Raw genomic sequence first — 13,394 nt, forward strand, 5'->3', positions numbered from 1 at the left:
CCCTAGTGAGAATGAGTACGAGGATATAACGGACAAGGAGGTGGACGACGACAATTCATATGAATCGATCGAATCTGATGAGAGTGAGTATCCTGAATCTGTTCCGATTCCGGGGTTCAAACCGGTCGGAGTTCATGGTGGTGAGAATACCAAGAGTCAGGGTAAAAATGTTGCATCGGTTGAAGAAGATCAAGGGTCCTGCTGCTTTGGGATTGGGCAATTGTTTGAGGATAATAATGAGGTTGTTGGGGAAACTCAAAACCCTAGTCCCAAAAAGTGTAATAATGACAGGCGTGGGGATAGGGTTCCATTGGTTTCTGATCCGGTCATCAATGTTGGGCCAACTCCAGCTTTAAGCCCATCTGCTATACCAAGCCCAACTACTGCTAAGGGGTCTGGTAATGAACCTGATGTGAAGGATAATCCGATGAAGCAAGCGGGTTAGGCCAACACACAAGCCAGTTAAATCCCAGTGGGCCTGCGATGTCAGATGCTCGAAATCATAACAGGCCTGTAGAATCTGACTCTCTTAATTCTAATCGCCCCAAAAAACCTACTGGTAAAAAAAAAGAGAAACATTGGTAGATCGTGTAATTCTTGTGGCTCAATTGATGTTTATGTGTGTAATGAGTGCTACTGGTCTAAAATTGGCAATTGGAATGGCAATTGGAAGGCATCTTCTCGCATAATGAAACTCAAGAAGCTGGCTAGAATTGCGGGACGTGTCAATTGTAAGAATTGCAACAGGAAATCGAATCCCACCAGACGCAATCATAAGAAGCCTGAGAAAAGTTGTGATGCTGGAATCTCTGTAGGTGGGTCTATTAATGATGTTGAGCTTAAGGAGTTCGGTGAGGGTATTGGCCTTAAATGGCCGAACCCACAGTAAGTTCTCATTCCATCTTCGTTTGTTAATTGGTTCGTTATGAAGATCCTATCTTTAAACGTTAGGGGTTTTGGGGTTGCGGGCAAATTTAGTTGGGTTAAAGGTTTGTGTTTTAGTTAGAAACCTGACATTGCGGTGTTCCAAGAAACAAGATGCAAAGGCCTTAATGATTTGTGGGTAAACCAATTGTGGGGACATAGTGATATAGGTTATGTCCAAAAGGATGCTATCGGGTATTCGGGAGGTTTGTTATTGGTGTGGGACATTAATAGGTTCAAGGTCAATTGTGCGGTTGGTGGTGATTTTTTCTTAGCAATTAGAGGCAAATGGGTGGGTTTTGATTATGACACAATCATCGTCAATGTCTATGGTCCCTATTGTGATAAAGATAAGAAAAAAATGTGGGAGGCTCTTGATAATCTTATGATGAGTGTACATTCGACATGGGTATTATGTGGTGATTTCAACGAGGTTAGAGTGCGTGAAGATAGACTTAATTGCGTATTTCATGAAGCAAGGGCTAGGAGATTTAATGAGTTCATCGTTCGGAATAATCTATTCGAGGTACCACTTAATGGTAGGAAATTCACAACAAATAGTGACGATGGATCCAAATTTAGTAAGCTTGATCGGTTTCTAGTCTCGTACGACTTCATTAATCTTTGGAACGATCTTTCCGTCAATGTCCTTGATAGAATGGAGTCGGATCATTGTCCACTAATTCTTAGAGACGGGTTGATTGAGTTCGGGCCAAAACCATTTAAAATCTTTGACGAATGGTTGAACAAAGAAGGGGTTGATAACGTAATAAGTGAGGGTTGGAATAGGGAGGTTCGTTCTCGTAAAAATGATTGTTGTTTCCGGGATAAATTGAAAAATGTAAAAGCCAATTTGAGGGAGTGGAGTAAGAAAGAATTTGGGAATCTGGACGAGGAAATTAGGGACCTAAAGAACATTGCTCAAAGTTGGGAATTGAAAGCGGAAAGTGGAGTCTTATCCGAGGGTGATCGTAAGTGTTGGCTTGAATCTAGGAAGAACTGGCTCGCGAAAGAAAAGGTCAAAGTGGGGATGTTAAAGCAAAAAGCACGTATTCGTTGGGTTTTAGAAGGCGATGAAAACTCAAAGTTTTTTCATTCGACAATGCGCAGAAAATATAATAAAAATAATCTTAGAGGACTAATGGTTAACAACGCTTGGTGCGAGGACCCATCCATAATCAAAGCAACAGTCCATGCTCATTTTCAGGATCGTTTCTGTTCGGGTCAGTCCATTTCCCACAGGCCAAGACTTCTGCATTCTGTTAACTGGGCCGTAGGAGCAGGCTGTGGGCCTGCTGGTTCGGATATCCCTGTCAGTTTTAATCTAGTGGACAGTGGGCCTGGTACCATTCCTATGGGGCCTATTTTATCGTCTATTTCAGCCGAGAGAGCATCCTTGTTGGAAGCTAAATTCACCGAAGAAGAAGTATGGAAGGCGATTAAGGGGTGTGGTAGTTCAAAAGCCCCGGGTGTAACGACCCGACCAAATCGTCATTGACGGCGCCGCTACTTAGGTCCCGTTGCGTGGTCATAGTCCCTATATGAGACGCGTTTGACCAAAATTATGTCGCATTCATTTGAAACGTGCATGACTTGCAAAGTTTAGTTCACCAAACGGATCGACAACAAGTTTAAGTTTACAAAAGTAGTAAAGTACAAATGAAATATCTTGCGACATAATTAGTTTAAAATCACAGTTGCTATAAATAGCGTAAGTATGTAAACAATATGTTTGAATCCAAAGGTGCTATCACTAGCGTATGCATGTATGTATGCTTGACTCCAAGCAAGAAATCAGAGTGTATGCATGTATGCTTGACCCCAAGCAAGTATGAATGTACGCGGAAGCATGTATCAAATAGCCATGTATGAACCTGAGAAACATATAGAAAACTGTCAACGAAAAACGTTGGTGAAATCATAGGTGTTTGTAAACGTTGTTTTTGAACCACAAGATTTAGTATTCCCATAGTTGATTATCAAAATCGTTTGCATTCCAAAAGTATTGTTCGCGAGCACCCAATTATCAAGACTTAACGTTTCCTTCCATAGAACCCCATCACAATAGTGTTAGAACATACACTGTTTCTCGAAAATATATTTCATCCGTAGACGGTAGCGAACCGTCCGTAATGAGGGTTTGTCAAACCCGTATGGCCACACAATATAAGTTCTCGCTTACACCCTGCAAGTGTAACTAATGATAATCGAATTGAGGATTTTTGTTCTAACTCGCTGTGGAATGTTTGTTTCCTTGTACTTGTGTTCAAAGTATAAAAGTATGTAGTATAAAACTGTATATGTTTCTCATCCCATAATTTAAAAGTATAAAAGTTGTTGAAAGATGGGACTATGATCTCACCTCGAGTGCACGAGTATAAAAGTACTTCACGAAGTAAATGTGTGCATGATAGTTGCTTAGCCTTGACCTAAACAAATAAGTTGTATCAATTAACCGGTTACGACACAAGGTCGGGTGAAATGTGTTCAATTAGTCCTATGGCTCGTTATGACTCGAATAGTATAGCATGTGAATCACGTTGTCAAGTTTCATGCAAGAATCAAGTATAAAATAAGATTAGAACGATTGTATAAGTGTTTTGTTAAGTTTGACTAAAAGTCAAACTTGGTCAAAGTCAACGAAAAAGTCAACACGTTCGGGTCGGGTCCCAAACTATTTTTCTAAGCTTAGAAGTCATATATGAGCATGTTGGCCAAGTTACATGTTAATCGGAGGTGCGTAGCATAGCAAACATTTTTCGAAATTTGACAAAGTAGGTCAGAACCCAAACACGGCTATTGCCGCGCCGCGGCCAGAGGTGTCGCGCCGCGACATTAGGCGTGGCCTGGTACCTGGTCAGTTTCAAAAGTTCAAGTCTTGATCCAAAATTCAATTTAGCACAAAACGCAAACCGTAAACACTTAGAATACGCATCTTATATCATTGGAAAGCTCTTTTGACAAGGAATACAATTAACTACCTTTCACAAGCAAAAACATCAATTACAATAACCGAAAACTCGTCAATTGATCAAGAAGGGTTTATTTTCAAAGTTTCAAGTTCGTAAAACGTATTTTATGATTCGGGAATCCAATTTACACATACGATATGCCGTTTCGAAGGTAATTAAGCATACATTACAACTAATCACTAACAATTAACATTCCATGGCATTCAAGCATCAAAAGTTCATGTCAAGAACTATCAAACCCTAGTCAAACATCACAAAATCAATATTCATGTTTTTGAAGTTTTCTTAATCAACCTACGCATCAAAACGAAGCTAGTGATACTAGTAACACAATTAAAACATGCACTTTAACAATCTAACAACATTAACTCATCCAAAATCAAGGATTAAGCAAACCCATTTCAAGTTCATGCTAGTTACTCCAAAAACAACAAATCGAGCAAACCAAACATATATTCATGTTAGACTTGAGCCATAGACACTAACTAACACCATTTCAAATCAAAAACACGAATTTAGAGAAATCTAGAGTTTTAGAAATGTTACCCAAACGAGATGAAGTTGGTATCAAATTGTAGAGGATGAAGAGAGGATTCCAAATATGTAATTTGTTTTGTTGTAAGCCTCCTAGATCGAATTTAGATGATGAATGATTGAATTGGGTGTTGTGTGTGTGTGTTCTTGCTAGAGAGAAAGAGAGAGAGATGGAGGGATTGAATGGTGGTGATTGGGGTGGACTAGTTGACCTAGTCAACTAGTTTGCCCCGTGTCAATTTTAGTCCCTCGAGTTTAGAAGCGGGTGCGGGATTTAACCGATCGAATAATTTTGAAAACGCAAGTTAACGAGAGATGTTATAATTAAATAACGAGAATATTATAAACGTTAGTCAACGGAAATTGAGAATTTAAATAGCGAAAGATATTATTAAAAAAAAAAAAGACGGTGTTAAAAATAAATTTAACGGAAAAACGCGGGATGTTACATTATCCACACCTCAAAAGAAATTTCGTCCCGAAATTTAGTTGGAAGTAGTAGTTGTTGAATCTTCCCCAGATCTTGTGTTGCCAATTCTACGAACGAGAGAGAAGTACGTCCTAGGGTATTTCAACGAATTTTGACTGTCGGGATCATATGTTGTTTTAAGGTTTGGCTTCACGATTTATTGTTTCAACCGGTACTCCTAGGAAGTGAGGGTTATCGTCGATAGTGAGTTCATCAAAGGAGATAACAAGTTCTCGTTTCGCAAAACACGTCTTTGAGTTGATACATCGAATGTAGGATAAACGGAGACCCAAAATGAGTCGGAAAAGTCTAAACGGCTAGCGACGGGTCCAAAACACCCCAAGAATTTAAAGGATCAAAATATCGCGGATTTAGCTTCCTACGTTTCCCGAAACGGATTGCACCTTTCCAAGGTGCGACTCTTAACGTGACGCGGTTTCCCACGTGGAATTTGAAATGTTTACGTCTAACATCGGCGTAGCTCTTGGTGATTACGAGTCGCGTAGGGTTTTACCCGAATATGAATAAATTTTCTCGATTGCTCATGAATAACCTCGGCCCCGGTGAATTGATCATCGTTTATTTGGTTCGACAAAAGGAGAATGACGTTTCCGGTCACATGTGGTTTCAAAAGGAGTGACGTTAAGACTTGAATGAAAATCATTGTAGTACGAGGAAATACTTTTCTCAAGTAAATTTGAAGTTGGTAATACAAACTTGTATTATGGTTTCCAAGGTTTAAATCGCATTTTTGTTCGGTCCGTCGGGTTGTGGATGGTACGCGGTACTCATGTCTAAACGCGGTCCCGAGGCTTTTTGTAAGGTACTCCAAAATCTAGAAGTGAAACGAGGATCTCGATCCGAAACGGGGTACATTTCCCTAAGGCATATTGAACAAGTTTGCTAGGAATTGAAAACGTTAGCTAGGACAAGTTTCTCAAGAAGATTCGCGTCGCGGAAGATTTATCGGTTTCCAAAAACGTTCGTCGGGGCAAGTTCTTATCGGGTTTTGAAAACGATTGTTAGGACTATCCACCCTCGCGGCGAATACTTGTATGACGTGAAGAGTCGCTCTCCATTGAGAATTTAGAATAAGGACCTCCTGAACCGGAAGTACGTACGGGTGATGCAAGAGAAGTTTCCGCCCCGATGTGAGCATAACGAGTAAATTGTAGTTAGTCAATAAGACTGTGCGAGGACGAGATAGTATACACGTGTAACATACGGTTGAAGTTGAGAGGAATCGGTAATTCATTCGGAAGCATAAGTATAGTTCGACAAAAGTCGAAGGGGTGTCCCCGGTATGGCTGTTATCAATATTCTCGGAGTTTTCGGATGTCCAAACATGAAAGGATGAAGTCATGTACATGGCACATGGTGGTGTTTAGGTTGATCGAGTCTAACCACCATCACGCGTCACTAGAACTTTGGTATGTCTTACCGTAATATAACTACGTTGATCGAGTGTAGTTATATTATGCTAACTCATACCTCCATTCCCACATCACTCCATAGATTCAAGTTCGTGTCATCGCGAAAATCTAAAATGAACAAAATGTAACGACGTCTCAAACGTGACTCGTATTAAATCGAAATAGTTTCTACAACTCTAAAGAAGCGTTTCCCCGCGGGAAGAGTATAAATGATTGTTAACGTCAAATCGGTTCGATTCAAACAATAATGTATTTAGGTATGAAAAGAGTAACGAGTCATGATAACAAGTAGTACGCAACCGTAGCGATAAATAGTGATGACGATACTCATCTAGAGTAGTGATGGTAGTAACACTAAAAAAATAGATAGTAAGAAACACCAGTGGGAAACCGATAGTAAGTTGAAACGGTGGCAAATAACAATCCGGGAGACAGAGTTCCCGAACGAGTGTGACTAACGAAGTCGTCGTCACCCATACGTGTATGAATCATGAATTTACGTGTGTTACCAAAAAGTGGCGGAATACGAGTTCGTATGATGAAGGTTGGGTACCATTAAAAAGTTTGCCTAAGAATGATTCAAGTATAATGCACAAGTAGTCAAGTAAGTGCTATCTATAGCAAATGTATGTCAGAATGCAAATGCTAACTATCCGGTTGTAGTCTAGACTCACTAATGCGTCCTAACGACTCTGTTAGACACACTAATGCACGTCCTAGTTCCCTACAACCAACGCTCTGATACCACTTGTAACGACCCGACCAAATCGTCATTGACGGCGCCGCTACTTAGGTCCCGTTGCGTGGTCATAGTCCCTATATGAGACGCGTTTGACCAAAATTATGTCGCATTCATTTGAAACGTGCATGACTTGCAAAGTTTAGTTCACCAAACGGATCGACAACAAGTTTAAGTTTACAAAAGTAGTAAAGTACAAATGAAATATCTTGCGACATAATTAGTTTAAAATCACAGTTGCTATAAATAGCGTAAGTATGTAAACAATATGTTTGAATCCAAAGGTGCTATCACTAGCGTATGCATGTATGTATGCTTGACTCCAAGCAAGAAATCAGAGTGTATGCATGTATGCTTGACCCCAAGCAAGTATGAATGTACGCGGAAGCATGTATCAAATAGCCATGTATGAACCTGAGAAACATATAGAAAACTGTCAACGAAAAACGTTGGTGAAATCATAGGTGTTTGTAAACGTTGTTTTTGAACCACAAGATTTAGTATTCCCATAGTTGATTATCAAAATCGTTTGCATTCCAAAAGTATTGTTCGCGAGCACCCAATTATCAAGACTTAACGTTTCCTTCCATAGAACCCCATCACAATAGTGTTAGAACATACACTGTTTCTCGAAAATATATTTCATCCGTAGACGGTAGCGAACCGTCCATAATGAGGGTTTGTCAAACCCGTATGGCCACACAATATAAGTTCTCGCTTACACCCTGCAAGTGTAACTAATGATAATCGAATTGAGGATTTTTGTTCTAACTCGCTGTGGAATGTTTGTTTCCTTGTACTTGTGTTCAAAGTATAAAAGTATGTAGTATAAAACTGTATATGTTTCTCATCCCATAATTTAAAAGTATAAAAGTTGTTGAAAGATGGGACTATGATCTCACCTCGAGTGCACGAGTATAAAAGTACTTCACGAAGTAAATGTGTGCATGATAGTTGCTTAGCCTTGACCTAAACAAATAAGTTGTATCAATTAACCGGTTACGACACAAGGTCGGGTGAAATGTGTTCAATTAGTCCTATGGCTCGTTATGACTCGAATAGTATAGCATGTGAATCACGTTGTCAAGTTTCATGCAAGAATCAAGTATAAAATAAGATTAGAACGATTGTATAAGTGTTTTGTTAAGTTTGACTAAAAGTCAAACTTGGTCAAAGTCAACGAAAAAGTCAACACGTTCGGGTCGGGTCCCAAACTATTTTTCTAAGCTTAGAAGTCATATATGAGCATGTTGGCCAAGTTACATGTTAATCGGAGGTGCGTAGCATAGCAAACATTTTTCGAAATTTGACAAAGTAGGTCAGAACCCAAACACGGCTATTGCCGCGCCGCGGCCAGAGGTGTCGCGCCGCGACATTAGGCGTGGCCTGGTACCTGGTCAGTTTCAAAAGTTCAAGTCTTGATCCAAAATTCAATTTAGCACAAAACGCAAACCGTAAACACTTAGAATACGCATCTTATATCATTGGAAAGCTCTTTTGACAAGGAATACAATTAACTACCTTTCACAAGCAAAAACATCAATTACAATAACCGAAAACTCGTCAATTGATCAAGAAGGGTTTATTTTCAAAGTTTCAAGTTCGTAAAACGTATTTTATGATTCGGGAATCCAATTTACACATACGATATGCCGTTTCGAAGGTAATTAAGCATACATTACAACTAATCACTAACAATTAACATTCCATGGCATTCAAGCATCAAAAGTTCATGTCAAGAACTATCAAACCCTAGTCAAACATCACAAAATCAATATTCATGTTTTTGAAGTTTTCTTAATCAACCTACGCATCAAAACGAAGCTAGTGATACTAGTAACACAATTAAAACATGCACTTTAACAATCTAACAACATTAACTCATCCAAAATCAAGGATTAAGCAAACCCATTTCAAGTTCATGCTAGTTACTCCAAAAACAACAAATCGAGCAAACCAAACATATATTCATGTTAGACTTGAGCCATAGACACTAACTAACACCATTTCAAATCAAAAACACGAATTTAGAGAAATCTAGAGTTTTAGAAATGTTACCCAAACGAGATGAAGTTGGTATCAAATTGTAGAGGATGAAGAGAGGATTCCAAATATGTAATTTGTTTTGTTGTAAGCCTCCTAGATCGAATTTAGATGATGAATGATTGAATTGGGTGTTGTGTGTGTGTGTTCTTGCTAGAGAGAAAGAGAGAGAGATGGAGGGATTGAATGGTGGTGATTGGGGTGGACTAGTTGACCTAGTCAACTAGTTTGCCCCGTGTCAATTTTAGTCCCTCGAGTTTAGAAGCGGGTGCGGGATTTAACCGATCGAATAATTTTGAAAACGCAAGTTAACGAGAGATGTTATAATTAAATAACGAGAATATTATAAACGTTAGTCAACGGAAATTGAGAATTTAAATAGCGAAAGATATTATTAAAAAAAAAAGACGGTGTTAAAAATAAATTTAACGGAAAAACGCGGGATGTTACACCGGGCCCGGACGGGTTCAATATGGGTTTTTTAAGAAGTTTTGGCATGTTGTTAAAGATGATCTAATGGTAGCCATTCATGACTTCTGGTGCAAAGGTGTTATCAACGAAGGATGCAACGCGTCATTCATTACTTTGGTACCCAAGAAACAAGATGCTTTGGGCCTCAATGATTACCGACCGATTAGTCTCATCGGAAGCTTCTACAAAATTATTGCGAAGCTACTTTCGAATAGACTAAGGAAGGTAATACCATCTCTCCTCGGGTTCGAACAAAGTGCTTTCATAAAAATAGGAATATTCTTGATGGGGCGCTAATTGCTAATGAATCTATAAGTTTTTTAAAACATAAACGTGCCAAGAGTTTAATCTTTAAAGTGGACTTCGAGAAAGCATTTGATTGCTTGAGTTGGGATTACCTGTTGGAAGTAATGGAAATAATGGGGTTCGGGTCAAGGTGGAGAGGTTGGATTCGTTCATGTCTTAAGTCGGCTTCCGTTTCGGTCCTTGTTAATGGGTCACCCACAGGTGAGTTTAAAATGGAGAGAGGGGTTAGACAAGGTGATCCGTTATCACCTTTTCTATTTATCATTGCGGCGGAAGGATTAAATGTTTTGACAAAAAAGGCGGTTCATAGTAAAAAATTCTTGGGTGTGGAAATCGGATCGGATAAAATTCCCATCTCGCATCTTCAATATGCGGATGATACCATCTTCTTTGGTGAGTGGAGTATTTCAAACTTGAGGAACCTTTTTACACTACTTAAATGTTTCGAGCTCACGTCCGGTTTGAAAGTTAACTACCATAAAAGCAATCTTTTCGGGGTCGGTGTAGGAAAGGTGGAGGTGGAAAGGATGGCTAACATGTTTGGTTGTAACCATGGTACACTCCCGTTCACTTACCTAGGTCTTCCGGTTGGTGGTAGAATGAATAAGTTTGAAAGTTGGAATCCGGTTATCGATAAGTTTGAAAAAAGACTCTCGGAGTGGAAGGCCCGTTCGGTGTCATATGGTGGACGCTTGACCCTTGTGAAATCGGTGTTGAATAGCCTCCCGTTATACTTCTTCTCGCTCTTCCGTGCCCCGCCATGTGTGGTAAAAAAACTCGAGTGTGTAAGGCGTAATTTTTTTTTGGGCGGGTCGGGGGATAAATCCAAAATCTCTTGGGTTAAATGGGATAATACTCTTCTACCTTACGAAAAAGGGGGGCTTAACTTGGGTTCTTTAAAAAGCAAAAATTTAGCTTTGATCGGTAAGTGGTGGTGGAGGTTCAAATCCGAAACCAACTCCTTATGGGTCAAAGTTATTTCTAGTATATATGGGTCTTCGGGTGGACTTTCACAAAAATTTGTTTCTAATGATTTTCCTTATTCTTCGGTGTGGACTAATATTATTAAAGCAGGGTGTTCCTTAGAAGGTATTGATATTCTTTTCCCCTCTTCTTTCTTTCGAAAGATTGGGGACGGGTTATCAACCTCCTTTTGGAACGACTTGTGGGTTGGGAATGTCATATTAAAAAACAGGTTCAAGAGGTTGTTCCATCTAGAATGTGATCCGGGTACATCAGTGGGTTCGAGACATCGACAATCAGATACAGGGACATTATTCGTGGGAAGCTGGGTGAGGAATCCATCAGGTCGAGCATCAAAAGAGCTGGAGGACCTGCGGCTGCTTCTGTCTTCGGTCAAACTCCATCAGGAGGATGCGGATTCATGGGCATGGAGTCTAAGTTCCAACGGCATCTTCAAAACAAGTGTGCTTTCAAAATTTATTGACGAGAAAATCCTTCATAAAAGTAACTCCTCTCATATGAACACTTTGCGTAACAATCTCACTCCCAAAAAGGTGGAGGTATTTGTGTGGAGGGTTCTAAAAGGGCGGATCCCGGTTCTCGTTGAGCTAGATAAAAGGGGAGTCGATCTACATTTGGTACGTTGCCCAAATTGTGACAATGATATTGAGAGTGTATGACATTCCCTTTTATCTTGCGAAAGAGTGCGGGATGTTTGGAATAGAATCTTCTATTGGTGGAACTTGCCAAGGCCTCCAAACTTGAGTTTACCTCTCCTTCTTGGGTAGGGAATAAATGGTGCGGTCTCCTTCAATCGTGTGTGGCAAGCGGTAATGTGGACTAATGCTTATCTATTGTGGAAATATCGTAACGAAAAAGTCTTCAAAAATAAAGTGTGGAATGCTCCGGTTGCGGTTTGTGAAATCCAAGCAAAGAGTTTCGAGTGGGTGTCGAGAAGGTGCAAAGCGACGAATATCGATTGGAATAGTTGGCTACACAATCCTAGCTCCATTGTAATATAGTCGGTTTTTCATCGTGTAGTTTATATAAGTTGCGGTTTATTTTCTTGTTTCATTATTGTCTATAGTGTTGCCACCTTGGCACCTAATGTGTAATGTTGAGAACTAATGTTGTGATCTAATAAAATTTTGTTTTGCCTTTAAAAAAAAAAAAATAAATAAAAAAATAAATAAATAAATAAATATATATATATATATATATATATATATATATATATATATATATATATATATATATCAATTTAAAAATAAATTATTTGTAACACTAAAAGGTATTTCGAAAAAGTTATATTTATATGTAAATTAGTAGCCATTTAGGTTGATTGAAAGAAATTATTTTGAAGGATGATTATTATCAAAGTACACGTAATTTATACATATGTCTGATTTGCTTAAACATGATCGGTTATGTTTAGCATTTCTTCTATATTATCAACCTTCTTTTTGTTAAATGTTATTTACACTTGTACATATTCTTTTTTATAGATCTCTTTTTTAAAATTTTATTCTTTAAGATGGTATTTAACGCAATGTTATCGACCAAAAATCATCATCATAACGTCGCTAACATGTCATGACGGTCAAAAATTTTGTTGGAATTATGTATGGCATCACAGGATTATTATTTGGCGAGATATTGTGGATCAATCAGATTTCAAGGAACACAATATGGACCAATTAGATTAAATAAAGGGGCATCACTCTCCATCACCACTAGAATCCTTCATTCATCACATTTGTCACATCACCACTATACCTCACAAAAACTGCCATGACACCATCACCACCAAATAAGTTCTAATAAGTGAAAGAAAAGTCATAATCAACCAACTAGCCAGAAAAGTAAGTGAAAAGGACAAAAATATCTAACTAAATTGCGTAAATTTAAGTAAAAATATGTGAACGGAGAAAATCTTATTCGAAAAACCGCCTATTTCAACAGTAAAATATTTTTGTAAGTTACAAACTTTAGATTACCTATGGATAAACTTGACCTCAGTTCTATACATCCAACTTTTTTCCAAGATACTCTTTCATCAAAATACACTCATGAGTCATGACCACATAAAATAGATGAAAATGTAGGCTTTCATTTTGCACTCCAGTATTATTCGGTTTCAATCACTTTCAAATTAGCTTTAACACATCTGATGAGTCATTAAAAGAGTTAAGAGTATTCATGTTGGTTAGTCCATGTAGAAAATGAGTCATTACTCATTAGCCAAAATGAGTCATCTGCCAGAACAAGTCAAGTCAACAATGTTGGCACCCTAAAAATACAAACCAAACTAAAGCACAGAGTAGTTAAAATGTTGAGGGCAAATATAAACCATTAAGTGATACATCTCCATCATATCACATTAACTCATCATGTTTGCTCATTTCAGTTACATTTGTACCCACTCCCCCAAACTGTCCTTTCTTGTAATCTACATTAACAACCAAGAAACACAATTGGGAAAGCAAGCAACATCTAGTGAGAAAAAAAAAAACCCATATTCTGTTATTACCCATATGACA

Source organism: Rutidosis leptorrhynchoides, chromosome 11, assembly GCF_046630445.1.
Source record: "Rutidosis leptorrhynchoides isolate AG116_Rl617_1_P2 chromosome 11, CSIRO_AGI_Rlap_v1, whole genome shotgun sequence".
Lineage (NCBI taxonomy): Eukaryota > Viridiplantae > Streptophyta > Magnoliopsida > Asterales > Asteraceae > Rutidosis > Rutidosis leptorrhynchoides.